General features: G+C 42.2%; 1 protein-coding gene across 1 annotated transcript in view; it reads right to left on the minus strand.

The window, feature by feature from the left end:
- TBC1D12 (TBC1 domain family member 12) overlaps positions 1–20,916 on the minus strand; it is a 123,541-nt gene that overhangs the window by 100,928 nt on the left and 1,697 nt on the right. The gene's annotated exons all lie outside the window — the stretch shown is intronic.

Below are 20,916 nucleotides of genomic sequence, written 5' to 3' on the forward strand. Positions count from 1 at the left end.
GCGGAGGATTAGCCTATTGAGCCGTGGCGCCAGCCAATCACCAGTTTTCTTTTTTTTTTTTTTTTTTTTTTTTGACAGGCAGAGTGGACAGTGAGAGAAAGAGAGAGAAAGGTCTTCCTTTTTGCCGTTGGTTCACCCTCCAATGGCCGCCGCGGTAGGCGCACTGCGGCCGGCGCACCGCGCTGATCCGATGGCAGGAGCCAGGTGCTTCTCCTGGTCTCCCATAGGGTGCAGGGCCCAAGCACTTGGGCCATCCTCCACTGCACTCCCTGGCCACAGCAGAGAGCTGGCCTGGAAGAGGGGCAACCGGGACAGGATCAGTGCCCCGACCGGGACTAGAACTCGGTGTGCCCGCGCCGCAAAGCAGAGGATTAGCCTATGGAGCCGCAGCGCTGACCCAATCACCAGTTTTCAAAACATGGTTGCCAGTATAATCAACAGACTAAATCCTAACATCTTACACTAGGAATAAGTATGTCAAAGCAAAAGCCATATCAAAACCATGCATTTTTGCAAAATAGCTATTTCAAGGAGATTCATGTGTTTGTTTTAAATTTATATTTATCTATTTGAGAGGCAGAGAGAGTTCTTTCCTGTTGGTTCCTTCACCAAGTGCTTAGTCAGGCTGGAGGCTGAGGCAAGGGAGGGGTGAGAGAAGGAGGGGTGGAGATGTGTGCTAGGACCTTAATCTAGGTTTCAACATCGAGTGATGGAAACCCAATCACTTAAACTTTCATTCAACTTCCTAGGGTCTATATTAGCAGGAAGCTGGAGTCAGAAGTCAGAGCCATTATCAAACACGGGCAATCTGATAGGGGACTGGGGCCTCTTAACAGGTATCTTAACAGTTAGGCCAAAAGCCCACCTCCCCCCACCGTGTTTTTTTCTGGATACTTTAATTAAGCAGAAAACTAAATTCCACTGGTTTTGGCTTTTTAAACAAAACACAAAAACAAATGGCTGTATAAAAAGCTGCTTTTACATTTTAACAAATCTAAAATACAGGTTAATATTAGAAGTTACTAAAAACGTCAGTGATGATAAGAAAACAACATTTAGAACAGACTCATACTAAGGCACACCTGTGTATTTAACACATTTTAATATATCTGTATACTTAATATATTTAGTAAGAAAAATCTATATGGATTCCTAAGAATGAACAAAAGATGTGTTTCCTGTGAATAAAAGATGAAAGTATAAAAGATGGCATGCAAGAAAAAGAGATGTAGTTGGTTCAATTGAAACTAGGAGCAATTTGTTAGGAAAATTAGAAAATCTGAGGAAAATATTTACTTCAAAACCAGCATTAAGGGTGAGCATTGTGGCCCACTGGCTCAAACTACTGTTTGGGATGCCCAAATCCCACCAAATCCCACCAAAATGCCTGATTCTAATCCAGCTTCCTGCTAAAGTACCTGAGAGGCAGCAGATGGTGACCCATGTACTTGGGTTCCTGCTACCCACACGGGGGACCTGAATAGAGCTCAGGCTCTCAGCCCTGGCCTGGACCAACCTAAGCTTTGGCAAATATTTCAGTAGTGAAGCAGTGATGGGTGGAAATCTCTCTCTGCTCCTCCCTGTCACTCTGCCTTTCAAATAAATAAATATAAGAAAATATTTAAGGGGCCAGATCTGTGGTACAGCATGTTAAACCGTGGCCTGCGATGCTAGCATCCCATATGGGTGCTGGTTTGAGTCTGGGCTGCTCTGTTTCAGATCCAGCTCCCTGCTAATGTGCCTGGTAAAGCAGCAGAGGATGGCCCAAGTTCACGGATCCCTGCACCCATGTTGCAGACCCAGAAGAAGCTCCTGGCTTCAGCCTGGCCCAGCCCCAGCTGTTGCAGCCCTTTGGGAAGTGAACCAGAGAATGGAAGATTTCCCTATCTCTCTTCTCTTTCTGTATCTCTGTCAAATTAATAAATATTTAAAAAAAGAAAATGTTTAAAAAATAACTACCTATAATAGTATTAAGGTAATATTTATGAAACAAAATTCAATATATTATTACACTGCCAGTAAAAGCTATATTATTATGGATTCTGTTCAAAGCTGTGCAGGAGGGCAGGTGCTGTGGCACAGTGGGTTAACACCCTGGCCTGAAGCACCGGCATCCCATATGGGCATCTGTTCAAGACCCAGCTGCTCCACTTCTGTTCCAGCTCTCTGCTATGGCCTGGGAAAGCAGTAGAAGATGGCCCAACTCCTTACACCCCTGCGTCTGAATGGGAAGACCGGGAAGAAGCTCCTGGCTCCTGGCTTCAGATCAGCGCAGCTCCGGCCATTGCAGCCAATTGGGGAGTGAACCAGCAGATGAAAGACCTCTCTCTCTCTCTCTCTCTCTCTCTCTCTCTCTCTATGCCTCTCCTCTCTCTGTGTAATTCTGACTCTCAAATAAATAAATCTTTAAAAAAAAAAAAAAGGCTATGCAGGTATTTTAGCCCAATTTATACGTCAGTCCTTTAAACACAGACTATTTTTCAAACACAAAAGTAACTAGAGTTTCAGACTTTACTAAAACTAATTCAATACATCCATGTCTTCTTGAAGATGACAAAATTTAAGGGTAGTAGATCCCAAGTCTCTAACTTAATTTTATTCTTCCAGAGAGGACCAGAAGTGAAATCAGTTATAGGAGCCAGTGCCATGGTGCACTGGGAAAAAATAAATAAATAAAAGAAACCAGTTATGCCTTACTGTGCAAATCTCAACTTTAAAAATCTTACAACTAATTAACTGCCTAGGACTGAACCTATTATATTGTAAGTATTTAGAGTACTTACTATGGCTAACACAAAACTCAATTTACTTGGCTTCCTAATGTGTTTCAATTATGACTTCCCTCTAACAATCAATTCTTCAATTCCATTTTTATATTGACCCAACTGATCTTTCTTCTACAAAAACATCTCAAAAAGAGAGGCAGCAAATATACTTTCAGATTGACACCATTAAAGTAATAAGTAGAAAGGCCCCCAGTGTGACTGTGTAAGCAAAGCTCTGCTACCTTTAAAAAGTTTCTAATCCAGTAAGTCTTCATAGTATTATCTTACATAAGATTCCATATGTCTCTACACAGAGATAAAAAAAAGACAAGGCCCCCACGGAGTTTGTTATTTAATAGAAGAGGCACACATAATACTACTAGTAATTATGGAAGTCAATACTTTATATCTCATTCAAACCTTAAAAAAAGGCTAAGGGGTTGGGGGAAGCCAGCATTTGACACAGTTGTAAAGATGCCAATTAAGATGACTGCATATAAAAGTACCTGGGTTAGGTATCTGGCTTCAACTCCTGACTTCAGCTTCATGCTAGCGAAGACCCTGGAAGGCAGTGGTGATGGTTCAAGTAACTAGGTTCCTACCTACCACCTTGGTGACAGATCTGGATTGTATTCTCAGCTCCCATCTATGGCCTGTCCCAGTTACAGCTTTTGTGAATGTCTGAGGAGTGAACCAGCAAATGAAACTGCACTTTCTCAAATTTTTTTGTTAATGGCTAATGGATATAGTATCATGATCCACTTTTTTTTTTTTTTTTTTTGACAGGCAGAGTTAGTGAGAGAGAAAGAGAGAAAGGCCTTCCTTCCATTGGTTCACCCCCGCAAATGGCCGCTACGGCCGGCGCGCTGCGCCAATCCGAAGCCTGGAGCCAGGTGCTTCCTCCTGGTCTCCCATGCGGGTACAGGGCCCAAGCACTTGGGCCATCCTCCACAGCCTTCCAGTGCTACAGCAGAGAGGTGGACTGGAAGAGGAGCAACCGCGACAGAATCCGGCGCCCCAACCGGGACTAGAACCCGGGGTGCCAGCGCCGCAGGCGGAGGATTAGCCTATTGAGCCGTGGCACCAGCCACCCTTCTCTCTTTTTTTAACTTCAATAATCATGTTTCATTTTGAAGGCAGAAAAAGAATTCCATCTACTGGTTCATTCCTCCAAATGCTCACAACTAGGGCTGGACCAAACTGAAGTCAGGAGCCCCGAACACCATCCAGGCGACCCAAGTATTTGAGCCAACACCTGCTGCCTCCCATGTACACTAGCAGAAAACTCAGTTGGAAGCAGAGTAGCCAGGACTCAAGCCTAGCACATGTAATATTATGGGATGCAGGCATCCCAAGCTGCAACTCACACTGTGCATATTCTCCCTTGCTTAAAAAAAGAAACAGGCCATGCATTTCCACCTCTCACTGCAGCAGTTCAAATTTCTTAGTTCTGCCATACAAATTTATAGACCCTCCATAATTTAGCCCCAACCAAAAGGTAAAACCAAAAGGCAAAAATGCCTGGTTTTTGACATTCTATCTCACTGCCTAAGGGCAGTCATGCTAACAGGTATCTGCAGTCCCAAAAAGTACTGTTAGTATATTAAAAATAATTCTTCATATGCTATTGTGTACCTATACTGTCATCATGCTTTCTTGTTCCATCTACCAGGAAGAGTTCTATAACTTTCACTCCAAAGACAATCACTCCTTCTTCAGTGTTAATGATGCATCCTTGTACTGCCTTTTGTAAGGCTAATCAAGTAACAATGTAAATACTGACTTCATAGGATTTCTCCCATCTTAAGTTTCTCAAAAGGTTTTAGCTAATTTCCTTGGCATCTAGTGTACATTACAGGGCTCAATATCATTAGTTAAATGAATAAATGGTAAGAAAACCAAAACTAGAACTGTATGTCCATAGCTAGGACAGTAGAAAAGGAAAAATAAAAATAAAGGTTTAATACCAATCTTTACATTTCTATAGTGTTATCCTGTAAAAGAATTGACTTGTTCTTTGTGGCTCTGATGGGCAAATTGAGACCCTGAACATTACAAATAGATACACTGTGCTTGGACATAAAGAACCTTCCGGGTCTGGCACTGTGGTATAGCGGGTAAAGCTACCGCCTGCGATGCAAGCATCCCATATAGGCAGAGGTTTGAATCCCAGCTGCTCCATTTCCAATCTAGCTCCCTGCTAATGTGTCTGACAAAGCAGAGGAAGATGTCCCAAGTGCTTGGGCCCCTGCACCCAAGTGGGAGACCCAGAAGAATCTCCTTACTCTTGGCTTCAGACTGGCCCAGCTCTGGCCATTTGGGGAGTGAACTAGCAGATGGAAGATCTCTCTCTCTGTGTGTCTCTCCCTCCCTCTCTCTCTCTCTGTAACTCTACCTTTCAAATAAATAAATCTTAAAAAAGAAAAGAACCTTCTAACAAACCCTCAATAGGTTGCCTTAAGGAAATGAGCTTCAATACCCGTAAACAAATTTTCAAGCAGAGGCTAACTCTAAAAACAAGAAGGCAGTCAATTAGCTCTAGGGTTATTGTTGCTGCTTTGCTTTGTTGACATTTACTCATGACTGACCTAGAATTACTTCCTGAATTGATAGTATGTTTGATAGAACCTTGTCTTCCAGTAGCACAGCTCAGCATTACTTGACCTAAGTAATGGCCTTTTTTTTTTTTTGTACTACACAGTGTTATGTTTCCATTATATGGACAACTAAACCAAAAGATTGTGTTTCAGTGGTCTTACAGAAACACAAAACAATCTTATCTTCTCATTAAAATAAGTGTGTAGAGGTGGATATTTGGCATAGGAGTTAAAGTGCCCACATCCCAGAGGAACTAGGTTTGAGCTGCAGCTCCACTTCTAGTTCCAGCTTCCTGTTAATGTGAATGTTGGAAGGCAGCAGGTGATAGCTCAAAAAGTTGGGTCCTTGTCATTCATGTGGGGACCCTGACTGAATTCTGGGCTGCTGCCTTTGATTTGGCCCTGCCTCAGCTATTGAGGGCATTTAGGAAGTGAATGAACAAATGAAAAGATCTTTCTCTTCCTCTCTCTTATTCTATAGTCTTTTCTTCCAAAATTCTTCCCTCATGCAATATACTTTCTGTCCTCATTTATTTTCATTTTCTTTCGTTTATTTGAAAGGCAGAAAGGCACAGACATAGAGAAGTCTTCCATCCAGTGGTTCACTTCCCAAATGACCACATCAGCCAGGGCTGGGCCAAGCCAATGGCAGATACCCAGAACTCAATCTGGGTGTCCCAAGTGGATGGCAGAGATCCAAATATTGGAGCTATCATATGCTGTCTCCCAGAGCATGCATTAGCAAGCGGTTGGAATTGGAAGCAGAGTGAAGACTCAAAATGCAGCCATTCTTATATGAGGTGGGGGCATCCAAATCAGCATCTTACCAAACACTCACCCCAGTTCTGCTACTTTAATTGTACATCCAGTTTGTTTCTTATTTTAGAGATTTATTTATTTATTTGAAAGGCAGAGTTAGAGAAAGGAAGAGACAGAGAGATCTTCCATCTGCTGGTGAACTCCTCAAATGGCCACAACTGCCAGGCCAAAGCCAGGAGCTTCATCCAGGCCTTCCACGTGGATAGCAGGGGCCCAAGCAATTGGGACATCTTCCACTGCTTTCCCAGGTACATTAGCAGGGGGCTGGATCAGAAGTGGAGTAGCCAGGATGTGAACTACTGCCTCCATGGGATGCCAGCAGAGCAGGCAGCAGCTTAATCCACTATGCCACAACACCAGACCTTGTATATCCAGTTTTGAAAATAAATCCCTATCTTAATATTCTTGAAAATATTTTTGTGCTTCTGGGAGTATACCAGAAAGATAAATCATCCGGGGGGGGGGGGGGGGGGCTGATGCTGTGGCGCAGCGGGTTAGCGCCCTGGCCTGAAGCGCCGGCATCCCATATGGGCACCGGTTCTAGTCCCAGCTGCTCCTCTTCCAATCCAGCTCTCTGCTATGGCCTGGGAAAGCAGTAGAAGATGACCCAAGTCCTTGGGCCCCTGCACTCACGTGGGAGACCCGGAAGACGCTCCTGGCTCCTGATCAGCACAACTCCAGCCGTTGCAGCCAACTGGGAGTGAACCATCAATGGAAGACCTCTCTCTCTCTCTCTCCGTGTAACTCTTTCAAATAAATAAACAAATCTTTAAAAAAAAATCATCCTCTGGTTATATGTTTGATTATTTTGCTAGTTCACTTATATAATAATTGCCTATCAAAAGTTTTATTTCAGATAACAAAGTTTGGTGGTCAATGCTAATTCTGTTTTCCAAATTACATTCAAAGATTATAAATTTCTTTTAATTTTAGGTAGTACATACAAAGCTAAAAAGTAAATGAGGAGGTTTCAGCATTGGCCTTAAGACAACAGTTGGAAGCCCACATGCCGTACTGAAGTGCCTAGGTTCAGACCCCAGCTCTTCTCATGATTCCAGCTTCCTGCTAATGGGCACCATGGGAAACAGCAGGTGACGGGAAACCTGGATTGAGATCTGGGTTCCTAGCTTTGGCCTGCCCCATGCATGGCTGTTGGGGCATTTGGAGAATAAACCAGAGGATGAGAGATGTCAGTCTGTGCCTTTCAAATAAAATATAAATAAATAAATAAAATTTTAAAAATCATTGGAGACAAAGGATGTATGCAAGTGAAAAAAGTAAATTTTATCACTCTTCAAAAACACAGGATACAGAAACTAAAGTCGCTGCTTACAACCCCTGCATCCCAAATCAATGCACCTGGTTTAAGTCCCTAGTATGAGACCCAGTTTCTTTGTTTCTGATCCAGCTTCTGCCAACATGCATCCTGGGAGGCAAAAATTGATGGCTCAAATACTTGGGTCACCACCACCCTTGCGGGAGGCCCAGATTGAGTTCCAGGCTCCTGGTTTCAGACTGGCCCAGCCCTGGCTGTTGCAGGTATTTAGGGAGTAAACCAGCAGATCAAAGATGGATGTCTCTCTCTCTGTCTCTCTCTCTGCCTCCCCCCACAAATCCCCTTGAAAAAAAGAAAAATATAAAAAAAAGAAAGAAAAAGAAAAAAAATGTTAGAAGGATATGGAGATAATCTGTGGTAAAACTCTGAAACCCACAGGCCACAGTACTAACCACAGGGCTAACTTTCACCCATTCATTCTCTCCAGAAATTTTTCTTTTTACAAACCTCCAGATTCATTCACTTGCAGTTTCTTATATCTCTAATGGTATTTCCATACACTTTAAATTTCTTTATCTTTTCATTACCTTAACAAGAAAAATACAGAAACAAAAATACTTATCTTTTCCTTTATATTCCTTTTCCTACTTTTCTCAAGCAGATAATGTGAACACTTTTCTAATGCTTTTCTAATCCCTAACCTCCCCCCACCCCAATTAAGTTGTTACAGTCCTTGAATAACAACAGAAAAGTATTTCCCCTACTTGACTAAAAGATAGCTACAGTCTAAATGAAAACCAGATCTGGAAATTCTGTCCAATGTGTAACGGGTAGCTGAACATTATAGTGTTTGGGAAAATATGAGAAAAGAGCACATAATTTAATTTCAAAACTATTATGTTCAGTTCCAAATTTAAAACGTTTTAATCTGTATATGGTTAGAGAAAGGCAAATTTTTTTTAACCAAAACAGTCTCCATAAACATAAAATTCAAATTAATAAGAAACTGAAAAGCCTAATTCAAAGGTATCTAAACACTTTATCATGTTCACTCTCCAGCTAGCTCTAAGTAGCAGCATGACTTGTAGTTGGTTTCCTAAGGCAAACTTCTCTTAATTGCAGGAAAGAGCCTGCTGAAAACCCAGACAGTCACATGCGTTTTCCTCTTTCTTCTTTTAGCCACAGAAATAAGAAGTTCAAGAAAGGCTGAAGCAACAAACTGTGGAGGGGAACAAGCCATGTGTAGCTTGTGGGGTTTCTTCTTAAAGTCACGGAAAAGAGTTAAAACTAGCAGTAGACAGAATATAGACAACTTTTTGGATAAGGTGTAAAAAGGTAAGAAAAGTGCAGTTATATTGCCACACTGAGGAAATCTTAAACCTTCCTTAGGTTTACGACTTTTAAATTAAGATTTAATTAGGCAAAGATAATTTCTCAAACAAGCAAAGGTTGGCAAGGTAGCATATACTTGTATTTGTTTTTCTCCATCTACTGCAGTTTTTGTTGATACTCATTAATTACAGAGTACCTACAAATGATCCCATCTTAAAACAATAAAGCAATGTTAGCTACAAATGTGTATATCTCTTTCAGTTACTACCTGAGTAAAGTTGCCTATCAGCTAGGCCAGTCCAGTCTAGGAGTCACCTGCATCAGAATCACCTGAGGCCATCATTAAAAATTTTGATTCCCGGGGTTGGTGTTGTGGCACAGTAGGTAAAGCCATCACCTGCAAGGAAGCATCAAATATGGGTACCGGGTCTAGTCCTGGCTGCTCCATTTCCAATCCAGCTCCCTGCTAATGTGCCTGAAAAAGCAGTGGAGGATGGCCCAAATGCTTGGGCCCCTGCACCCATGTGGGAGACCTGGAAGAAGCTCCTGGCTCCTGATGTCAGCCTGGCTAATCTCTGGTTGTTGTGGCCAACTGGGGAGTGAACCAGAAGATGGAAGATATTGCTCTCTCCCTGTCTCTTTTTTTTTTTAAAGATTTATTTATTTATTTATTTATTTATTTGAAAGTCAGAGCTACACAGAGAGAGAAGGAAAGGCCGAGAAAGAGAGGGAGAGAGAGAGAGAGAGGGGTCCTCCATCCACTAGTTCACTCCCCAATTGGCCACAAAGGCCGGAGCTGAGCCAATCTGAAGCCAGGAGCCAGGCAGGAGCTTCTTCCAGGTCTCCTGCGCAGGTTCAGGGGCCCAAGGACTTAGGCCACCTTCTGTTGCTTTCCCAGACCATAGCAGAGAGCTGGATTGGAAGTGGAGCAGCCAAGGACTTGAATTGGCACCCATATGGCTCCAGTTCCCAATTCCAGCTTCATGACAACACAGATCCTGGGAGGCAGCATGTGATACCTCAAGAAGTTGTACAGTGGGTTAAGCCACTTCCTGCAACACTTGCATACCGTAGGAGCACCAATTCAAGTCCTGGGTGCTTCACTCCAGATCCACCTCCCTGCCAATGCACCTGAGAAGGCAGCAGAAAATGGCCCAAGTGCTTAGTCTCCTACCAGGAGTTCCAGGCTCCTGGCCTTGGCATTGACCAGCCCTAGCTATCACAGCAATTCGGGGAGCTAACCAGTGGATGGAAGATATCTCTCTCTCCCTCTGTTTCTCTTTCTCTCTCTGTATCTCTGCATTTCTCTGTAACTCTGCCTTTAAAATTATAAAATAAATAAATCTTTTTAAAAAAATTAAAGTCTAAAATTCACTGTAGTAGGGTTCTAGTGATTATCAGAATGGAGGACAACTCTTAGCATAGCTAACAGTTCCTAGGAAGAAATAAGCAGTCTCCAAAAGGACTCATTTTCCCTTGATGAATGCATTTAGAGATGGATAACAGATGTATTCCCTCGAATTCTCCAAATGTTTCCACTCTTTCCCAAAACCATCCTACCACAACATACTAAGTATGAAATGTATGAGTAAGCCAAGTTAAACATTTCATGAACTTAAACTAAAAAATTGCCTTTGTCTATAAAAGTCCTATAAAACAACAAAGGGTACATTTTAATCTATCTCAACCTTCTCATTCAGTTCTTTTGCAGATATGCTTTTCATTCAAATCTTCAGACTTCTGGAAATTTTTTATCACTATACCAGAATCCATTTTAATAGCCATCCAAATCCATGTACAAATTATGTCTTAAATTCTCTTACTACACAAGTTGTGTTATGCTTCCCTAGTACACAAAAATTCATTCCAGTCTCTTCCTTTCCTGTGCTGGAAAAGGGATTATAGTAATCCTGCCATAGTGATTAATAACATTTGAACCCTCACTATGTATAACACATAATGAACACAAAGCATTTGGAATATTAGCTCATGCAGCCCTCATGACAATCCTATGAGGTAGGTATTATCATTCATCTCCCATTTTACCGAGGAATTGTCTAAGATCCAGAAAAGTCCAGATGGACAAGGTAAACGAATTCAAAATCAGGCAGTCTAAGCCGGCGCCGCGGCTCACTAGGCTAATCCTCCACCTTGCGGCGCCGGCACACCGGGTTCTAGTCCCGGTCGGGGCACCGATCCTGTCCCGGTTGCCCCTCTTCCAGGCCAGCTCTCTGCTGTGGCCAGGGAGTGCAGTGGAGGATGGCCCAAGTCCTTGGGCCCTGCACCCCATGGGAGACCAGGATAGGTACCTGGCTCCTGCCATCGGATCAGCGCAGTGCGCTGGCCGCAGCACGCTACCGCGGCGGCCATTGGAGGGTGAACCAACGGCAAAGGAAGACCTTTCTCTCTGTCTCTCTCTCACTGTCCACTCTGCCTGTCAAAAAAAAAAAAAAAAAAAATCAGGCAGTCTAATTCCAAACTCAGCACTTTTAATCACTATGTCATTCTATAATTTAAAGGTGCCACCTAGGAATAAGGTATCTAAATCTTCAATCCACCAAAATTTAGCTGACAAACTAAATCAATTGGAAGTAGCTTCCTAAAAATGCAAACTTACCTGCCAGGATCAGGTCCCCTGAATCTGCCTAAATGTAGGGTGTAGATTACATTAATATTTTTAAACGTGTTTTTAGATGATTTTAAAGTATACCAAATATTAGAAACTACTGCACTAGTTCACCAAAGTGGAACCCTGGAAACTTTTAAGAAACACACAATCTGGAAGTTAAAGTCTTATATTCTAGTTAATTGGTTAACTAACTTCCTACCACCCTATTCTCTGCCCCATCTGCCACATCCCAAAGAAATGAGAGAAAGAGAAGGACAGAGAGAGAAACAGATCTAGGGAGCTGTTGGTCTGTACTATCTACACGTGAAGAATCAAGCAAAAATCTTCAGCATGATTACTCTAGACAGAGTTCGACCTTTACTGAAAAAAACATTCAAGGCAGAATGTAGAGTTGAAGGTGACAGTTCTATCTCTGGCAACCTTTTCAATTTACAGATGAAAAGAAAATTCTGGGGCCAGGAGCTGTGGCGCAGCAGGTTAAAGCACCAGCCTGCCGCACCAGCTTCCCATATAGGCACCAGTTTGAGTCCAGGTTGCTCCACTTCCGATCCAGCTCTCTGCTATGGCCTGGGAAAGCAGTAGAAGATGGCCCAAGTCCTTGGGCCCCTGCACCATGCAGGAGACCCGGAAAAAGCTCCTGCTTCGGATCAGCTCAGCTCTGGCCAGTGTGGTCATCTGGGAAGCGAACCAGTGGATGGAAGACCTCTCTTTCTCTCTGGCTCTACCTCTCTCTCTGTAACTGTGTCTTTCAAATAAATAAAATAGATTTTTTTTTAAATGTTTTTTAAAACATCCTTTTTTAAGTCAGTTCATTTTTGTAATATTTACCCAGTAAATGTAGTCTACCACTATGTGCAAAAGAACTGTATAATATAATATCACAGTACATTAGAACCAGAAGGAACTCTGAATTTTCCAGTTTCACAAAGGAGTAACCTAAAATCCAGAAATTCCATGATTGCCCAAGGACGCACAATTATTTAGTGATAAAAGAAGCCACCCAGGACAAAAGCCAATTTTCTTATCTCTCAAGTCAATAGTATTTTCACTTCACCAAAAGCTGTGTTTTTGTTCTTAAATTTATAGTTCATTAAAATTTAAAAAGTAGCTCCAAGCCTTAAGAATATGAACTAAACCTAGTTCTAATCCTTACATTTATTAGCCACCTGACTGTAGACGAGTAACTGTAAGATGAAAATAAACCATAGGTCACAAGCATATTTCACAAACCAAAAAGGAAAACTTAACAAAGAAAATAACATAAAAATGTGAAATTATGTAGAATTAAGATATACATTTATACTTTTTCTAGAGGCAAACGGATTCTATAAACACTGTCCCAAATAATCTACAATGAAATGCTTAGAAATCATTGTTCTTGGTCCACCTGAAGAGCAAGTTGTTAACTAAGTCACTTCCAATGTTAACACCACCTTACCAGATCATATCTGGCAAATAAAATATTTCTATGATAACAGTGTCCTTGGTTTTTCATGGAGTACTAAGGGATGAATAAAGTGAGCCCTGAAGTTCCTCCTACTTCAACCATCTCTGATTTTACAGAACACAAGCACCCCACCCTAAATGAAATAACCTTCTAGTGAAAATCCTCTGCTGAATAACGTGTAAAGTGATACCAATTTACCAACTTCGGTTCTTACTTTGCCAAGTATACCACTGTAATGTGATGTTCCATTAGACGAACTGGGTGAGGGGCATACAGGAATTCCCAGTGCTCTCTCAAACTTTGCTGTAAATCTAAAACTACTTTAAAATAAAATGCTTATTTTTAAAAATAAGAAATAAATCTATAATGCTCATTTTGGATAGTTCAGAAGACTTCTACCAAGCAACTCCAATATTACAATAATGGCCTGTTTATTTATGTGAAAGGCAGAGTTACAGAGAGAGAAGGAGAGGCAGAGAGGGAGATCTTGCGTCTGCTGGTTCACTCCCCAAATGGCCACAACAGCTGGGGCTGGGCCAGGCTGAAATCTGAAGATAGGATCTTCTTCCATGTTTCTCATGTGGATGCAGGGGTCCAGGCACTTGGGCCACCATCTGCTGCTTTCCCAGGCCATTAGCAGTGAACTGGACGGGAAGTGGAACTGCCGCTTATATAGGACACCAGTGCTGCAGGCAGAGGCTTAACCTACTGCACCACAGCGCCAGCCCCAAAATGTTCATTTCATTTAGCACTTCAAAATAATACTCAAAAGCTTGAGTGCTTAAATTGTCTAGTCTCACAAAAACTGGAGTTTCCTATCAGGTTATCAAATTTCTTTTTTTTTTTTATTTTTATTTTTTTTATTTTTGACAGGCAGAGTGGACAGTGAGAGAGAGACAGAGAGAAAGGTCTTCCTTTTGCCGTTGGTTCACCCTCCAATGGCCGCCGCGGTAGGCGCGCTGCGGCCGGCGCACTGCGCTGTTCCGATGGCAGGAGCCAGGTGCTTCTCCTGGTCTCCCATGGGGTGCAGGGCCCAAGCACTTGGGCCATCCTCCACTGCACTCCCTGGCCACAGCAGAGAGCTGGCCTGGAAGAGGGGCAACCGGGACAGGATCGGTGCCCCGACCGGGACTAGAACCCGGTGTGCGGCGCCGCAAGGCGGAGGATTAGCCTGTTGAGCCACGGCGCCGGCCCAGGTTATCAAATTTCTAAACTCCCATCTTAACAAATGTTTAAGGTGAAGTCTTTACAACAATGCTGGATTTCCAATTGTTTATTAGCTCAGATCCCTAAAATGTTACTGGTTTATTGGTTCTGGGGTAGGCATTTAGCCTAGCAATCAAGACACCAGTTAAGATGCCTACCTTGTCTATCAGAGTACCTGGGTTGGATACCTGGCTGGAGCCTCCTGATTCCATCTTCCTGCTAATGCAGACCCTAGGAATCAACAGTGATGGCCCAAGTAACTGCGTTCCTGATAACCACAGAAAACACCTAGATTGAGCTCCCAGGTTTGGGCTTTGACCTTATCCAGCCCCAGATGTTGCAGGCATTAGGAGAATGAACTGGCAGACAGGAGTGTACTCACTCTCTCACTTCTCTCTTACTGGCTTAACATTTTTGAATGTTAACAAATATCCCTTCATTCTCCTTGTAAATAATTATATCACAAGAGTATTAATGAACTGCTTGCTTCAGGGATCTTTAAAAATCTTTTAAAACTTACAAGAAGTTTGATATTTTATCTTTTCTTTATTGAAGAAGGATTTTTTTTTTCCTTTTTCTCCTAGAAACTAGCTTTGAAGTTACATTATAGTCTGTTTTGGGGCTTGTGCTGTGGCATAATGAGTAAAGCCACCACCTGCGGTGCCAGCATCCTATTGGGGTACTCATTCAAGTCCTAGCTGCTCTACTTCCCATCCAGCTCCCAACTAGTGTGCCTGGGAGAGCAGTGGAGGATAACCCAACTCCTTAGGCCCTTGCACCCTCATGGGAGAACCAGAGGAAGCTCCTGGTTCCTGGGTTCAGAACGGCCCAGCTCCAGCCATTGAGGCCATTTGGGGAGTGAACCAACAGATGGAGGACCTCTATCTCTCTTTCGCTCTCTCTCTGCCTCTCTGTGGCTCTGCCTTTCAAATAAATAAATAATTTTTTTAAAAAAAGTTATAAACTATAGTGTATTTTACTAGGCTGGAAAGAATATGCACCATGGAACAAACCTGAAAGCCCTATCTGACAGATATCTATGATGGCTCAAATGAATTATGATTCTGTCAACTAGTGGAAGTTATAGGTGGAAAAAAAGTGGTTATGTTGTTTCTGAGAATCTCAAATTTAGAAAAATTATAATCATAGGAATTTAAAATTATCAGTATCATTTTTAATGAAATCATCTACTTTCATCTCTTTTAATGGAGACTATGTGGTTGTGAAAAGAACTTTTCTTCTCCTCTGCTCAGCCCACCTGTTCTAAGAAGAGCTCTGAAACAGTTTTTGCTATCGTTTAGGAGGTTTCAGAAGTCAAAAACTACAGAGGAAGCTACAGGGATCTGTATGTTCCAGAATCTAGAAAGTCAACTGTCTTTTCAGATAAAGGAGAAAAAATCTTCAATACTTTCTTCCCTACTTTAATTAGCTATGTTCTTTAGGGCTACCAAATTCTTTTTTTTTTTTTAAAGAAAACTTTTATTTAATAAATATAAATTTTGAAAGTACAACTTTTGGATTATAGCTGTTTTTCCCCCTGTAGCCACCCGCAAACCATCCCATCTCCTACTCCCTCTCCCATCCTATTCTTCATTAAATTCACTTTCAATTATCTTTATATACAGAAGATCAACTTGGTATATACTAAGTAAAGATGTCAACAGTTTGCACCCACACAAACACACAAAGTATAAAGTACTGTTTGGAAACTAGTTTTACCGTTAATTCTCATAGTATAACACATTAAGGACAGAGATCCCACATGGGGATTAAGTGCACAGTGACTCCTGTTGTTGATTGAACAATTGACACTCTTGTTTATGATGTCAGTAATCACCCTAGGATCTTGTCATGAACAGCCAAGGTTATGGAAGCCTCTTGAAATCACAAACGTTATTAAGATAAGGCCATAATCAAAGTGGAAGTTCTCTCCTCCCTTCAGAGAAAGGTACCTCCTTCTTTGATGGCCCATTCTTTCCACTTGGATCTCACTCACAGAGATTTTCATTTAGGTCATTTTTTGCCACGGTGTCTTGGCTTTCCATGCCTGAGAAACTCTCTGGCTTTTTAGCCAGATCCGAATGCCTTAAGGGCTGATTCTGAGGAGGGGCTACCAAATTCTTATGACTCATTGCGTAAACTTCATTAAAAAAAACTATCATCACTATAAGGACACATAGATAGTTACTTGTGTATTTCTAAGTAACAATAACTCTGCCACTGTAACCCCCAACAAGTCTCAGAAGTATTAAATGGACTAAAAATAAACAAAAAAAAAAAACCATTAAGATTCTATCTATGTAAAAAATAAATCATTCTAGCTTGAAAACATAAAGACATGAATTTGCTTGAAGAACCCTTCTGACTGTTTTTGTAACAATCTAAAACTACTATATTTTTTTCAAAGAGTAACTGGTGCATGGGGCCGACGCGGTGGCGCACTAGGTTAACCCTCCGCCTGCAGCACCGACATCCCATATGGGCGCTGGGTTCTAGTCCCGGTTGCTCCTCTTCCAGTCCAGCTCTCTGCTGTGGCCCGGGAAGGCAGTGGAGGATGGCCCAGGTGCATGGGCCCCTGCACCTGCATGGGAGACCAGGAAGAAGCACCTGGCTCCTGGCTTCGGATCGGCACAGCGCCAGCTGTAGCGGCCATTTGAAGACCTTTCTCTCTCTCTCTCTCTCTCACTCTCTCTCTCACTGTCTGTAACTCTACCTGTCAAATAAATAAATAAAAAAATCTTTAAAAAAAAAAAAAAAAGAGTAACTGGTGCAGGCATTTAACCTAGCAGTTAAGACACCCACATGCCCATCAGAGAAACTGGTTTTGTTCCCAGCTCCTGTTGCTGATTTCAAATTCCTGCCAATGCAATCCTTGGGAGGCAAGAGAGACAGCTCAAATAACGGGTTTCTGCCACCCGTGTGAGAGCCCTAGATTGAGTTCCTGTCTCCCAGTTTTGGACCTGCCCAGACAGGCCACTGCAGCCATTTGGAGAGTAAAATAGTGGATGCGAGCTTTCTGTCTCTCTGTCTCTCAAACAAGTAATTAAAAAAAAAAAAAAAAAAAAAAAAAACAGTAATAAATGGGCCCTTAGGAACAATGCCTAGCCTGGAAACCCAAGAGATTTCAAAAGTTTTCAGTCTTCCTCATTGCTGAGTTGGTGAAAATGAAGCAGTGCTGTTCAATCAGCATTTTAGTTTTCATAAGGTCAGGGATTTGAGGGAATGCTACTGCTAGGAGTCCCCTGGACAAGTCACCACAAACATAGGGAGGTGCCTATGTGAAGGTGAAACAAGACCCCAGCGGGCACTGGAACAAAACTCCCATAATCTGGAAGCAAAGATCCTCCAACAGTCCTAAACAAATTCTCTGTCTCCTACGTGATTTCTACCTAGTCAATGAAGCTCCCGTCAATGATGTATCTTAACTGACCACAACAATGTGTATAACAATAAATATATTGCCATAAAATGTTCCCCCCATGTTTAAAGTCAAACAAACACAAAACTACTTTTTCCAAAAGTTTTCTGTTACAGACTTTTTCCCAGTTAAGCGAGGGAAAAGGGAAGCATGGAGAATAAAAGGGGCAGCAGAGAAAAAAGCTGTAAGACAAACAGGTGGTGAGCGAGTTATCGTGTGGACAGAAATCAAGAGTGCTAGTTTCGAATCCTAGTCTGCCACCAGTTCACTCGAGCTCTCTCTCTTTCTCACTTAAATTAAGTGGGAGCAGGGGTTATACCCAAGAACATGAATCTATCCCTAAACATGCCACTCCCCAAGGGAGCCCTGGCCCCAAACTTCAGAGCTAAAGATGTCGACTGGAAGGTGGGAGGTAGGGGGAACCTCTAGAGTTGCTGAGATAAGCCTAATTCTGATTATTTTGCCTGAGGGTAGAAAATTTTTCACAATTACACCACATAGAGAACAGTAAAAAAGAGAAGTCCATCAAAGCTGTTAATTCAACTCAGTCTAAAAGGGGTTCTTCACACCAGTGCTGTGTATTGTAGATTCCCGGATGAATGTCACAGTCCCTGCTTTTAAGGTGTGCAGAATCCAGGTAACAGGCTGACATTATGCTGCAGCCGCCTGCCATGCCAGCATCTCTTATCAGAGCACCAGTTTAAGTCCTGGCTACTCCGATTCTAATCCAGCTCCCTGCCATGTGCCTGGGAAAGCAGTAGAAGATAGACCAAGTACTTGGGCCCCTGCCACTCACATCAGAGACAGGGATGGAGTTTCTGGCTCCTACCCCTGGCCATTGCAGCCATTTGCAGAGTGAACCAGCAGATAAAAGATCTCTCTTTATCTCCCTCTCCCTATCTCCCTCTAATTCTGCTTTTCAAATAAATTTTTAAAAATTAAAAAAAAAAGTTAAGTTTTATCTAAATGCTAAGAGAAAAACTATGCCTGTGTCTGATTCTGCCCTTTCCCAAAAATCTCACATTAAAGCAAGGACTCTTGAAGTCTTTTTTTTTTTTTTTTCTTAAGATTCATTTATCCATTCAAAAGGTAGAGCAAGACAGAGAGAAGGGGAGAGACAGAGGGAAACCTATCTTCCATCTGCTGGTTCTCTCCCCAAATGGACTGGGCCAGGCCAAAACCAGGAGCGAGGACCTCCTACATGGGTAGCAGGGCCATCATCTGCTGCCTTCCCAGGCACATTAGAAGAAAGCTGATCCAAAGCAAAGTAGCCAGGACTCAGACCGATGTGGGATGCAATTGTCGCCTAGTGGCAGTTTAATCTGCTGCACCAAAACTCTGGCCCAACCCCTAGACTCTTGACATCAGATCTCAATTAAGAAAAATGAGGCTTAGAGAAATTAATTTTTGAATACCTAGTTTTCTAATTTCAAACCCAGTGCTCCAATATGTATGAATAATGTAGCCACATGAATGCTATCTGGCTATATTAGTAAAAAGCTGTTAATGGTGTATAAGTTAGGGGCTGGCGCTGTGGCGTAGCAGGTAAAAGCCGCCTCCTGCAGTGCCAGCATCCTGTATGGGTGCTGGTTCAAGTGTCAGCTGCTCCACTTCCAATCCAGCTCTCTGTTATGGCCTGGGAAAGCAGCAGAAGATGGCCCAAGTCCTTGAGCCCTGAACCCATGCGGGAGACTTGCAGAAAGCGCCTGGCTCCTGGCTTTGGATTGGCACAGCTCCAGTTGTTGCAGCCAATTGGGGAATGCACCAGCAGATGGAAGACCTCTCTCTCTGCCTCTCCTTCTCTCTCTATGTAACTCTTTCAATAAATAAATCTAAAAAAAAGTCTATACGTTAAAGAAAAACTTTAATTTGATAAAATTTTATGCTTACTGCTAACAATATGAAAGCCTCTTATACATAAGTTTGCGCTGTCATTGTCCATAAATTACAATGCATTTATCTGTCTTCGAACTTAATCCTCACTAAGAGACACTCTACCTCCAGGTCAAGGATCATTATTCAAATCATCTCTATTCCCAACATCTGGCACAAAGCAAGCTCTCAATGATCTCCAAAGCTCCTTCCAGGTCTAAAACTCCTCCCACTGAAGGACCCTTATGGGGGGAGAGGGACAGGAAACTAGGCCTGGGCAGATATCAGGGGCTTCTTAAGAGGTTAGATGTTCCCCAGGGTCCAGCGGGCACGTTCTCTGGGAAGGAAAAGTCTATCCCCTTTAGAGAACCTCTAGGCATGCCCAGAGCAGAGCTGCCACTCCCCTTCGGAGAGTCTCAGTACTCTCCTCAGCATTCTCCTCAGCTGGTTCCCTCAGCACTCTCCTCAGCATTCTCTTCAGCTTGTTCCCTCAGCACTCTCCTCAGCATTCTCCTCAGCTGGTTCCCTCAGCACTCTCCTCAGCACTTTCCGGTATGCTAATTGTCCCTCAGAACCGGCCAATCCCATATGCTAATTTGTTGACTATATAACCTGTGTGAAACTGCCGCTCAGGGCTCCTCACCGCCTTAGGTGGGGGCCCGTTTGCGCAAACGTACAATAAATACCTCATGCTTTTTGCATCAACTGGTCTGGAGTCTGGATTTTTGGGCGTCCTCTCGAGCAAGTGGGCATCTCTACAACTGAGAGGTCCAACACCACCTGACCTTAAAACATAACCAAGATAGATACAATAACCAATAGATGCCCAAAGGCCACACAGTGTCACAAAGATACAAACTCATCTCACCTGGAGACATTTTAGAATATAATTTTTGCAACTACAGATCCAAACACAGATCTCATTATTATATATTTTGTCCTAGGAATACTTGAAATTAGAATTTCCCATTCTTGTTTTAAGAAACTTTGTAAATTTTTGTAAACTTACATAAGCAGGAAAAATAAGGGATAATAAAGTGGATAAGACTAAAAAATATCAATTGCAATCATAAAACTGCATCTTTGTGTCCACCAATTTGCGCACTAATTGTACAACCTCCTGAAACCTAAGCTGCAGAATTGGTTGCTTTCACTTCTGACTATAATCAAGATCCCTCAAAAAGGAAGGAAAACAGAAAATTCTAAAATGGAAGGTTTTACAAGTACAAAATATTTTATTTGCCCAAAAATTTAAAAAACAAAATTTTATAAGCATGTCAAAATCTAACTCAAGAGAAACTATTTTCTCAGTAATGTTAGTATTTTCTGTAAACTCTGCTTATGCATCCCCATTAATCAACAAAGCCCCATTCTTAGATCCACAATGTCCAGCACCATATTTCAAGAACAGCTTATCAAATCACCAAAACAAGATAAAAAAAAAAAAAACTAGTAAGAAGCTGCTGAAAAAAAGTGAAGGGATATCTGAGAGAAGCAGAGAAACCGAGCTTCCTAAGCACTACAGTAATTTGGCTTAAAAGGCTAGAATCGAATT

The sequence above is a fragment of the Lepus europaeus genome, chromosome 17 (assembly GCF_033115175.1).
Source record: "Lepus europaeus isolate LE1 chromosome 17, mLepTim1.pri, whole genome shotgun sequence".
Lineage (NCBI taxonomy): Eukaryota > Metazoa > Chordata > Mammalia > Lagomorpha > Leporidae > Lepus > Lepus europaeus.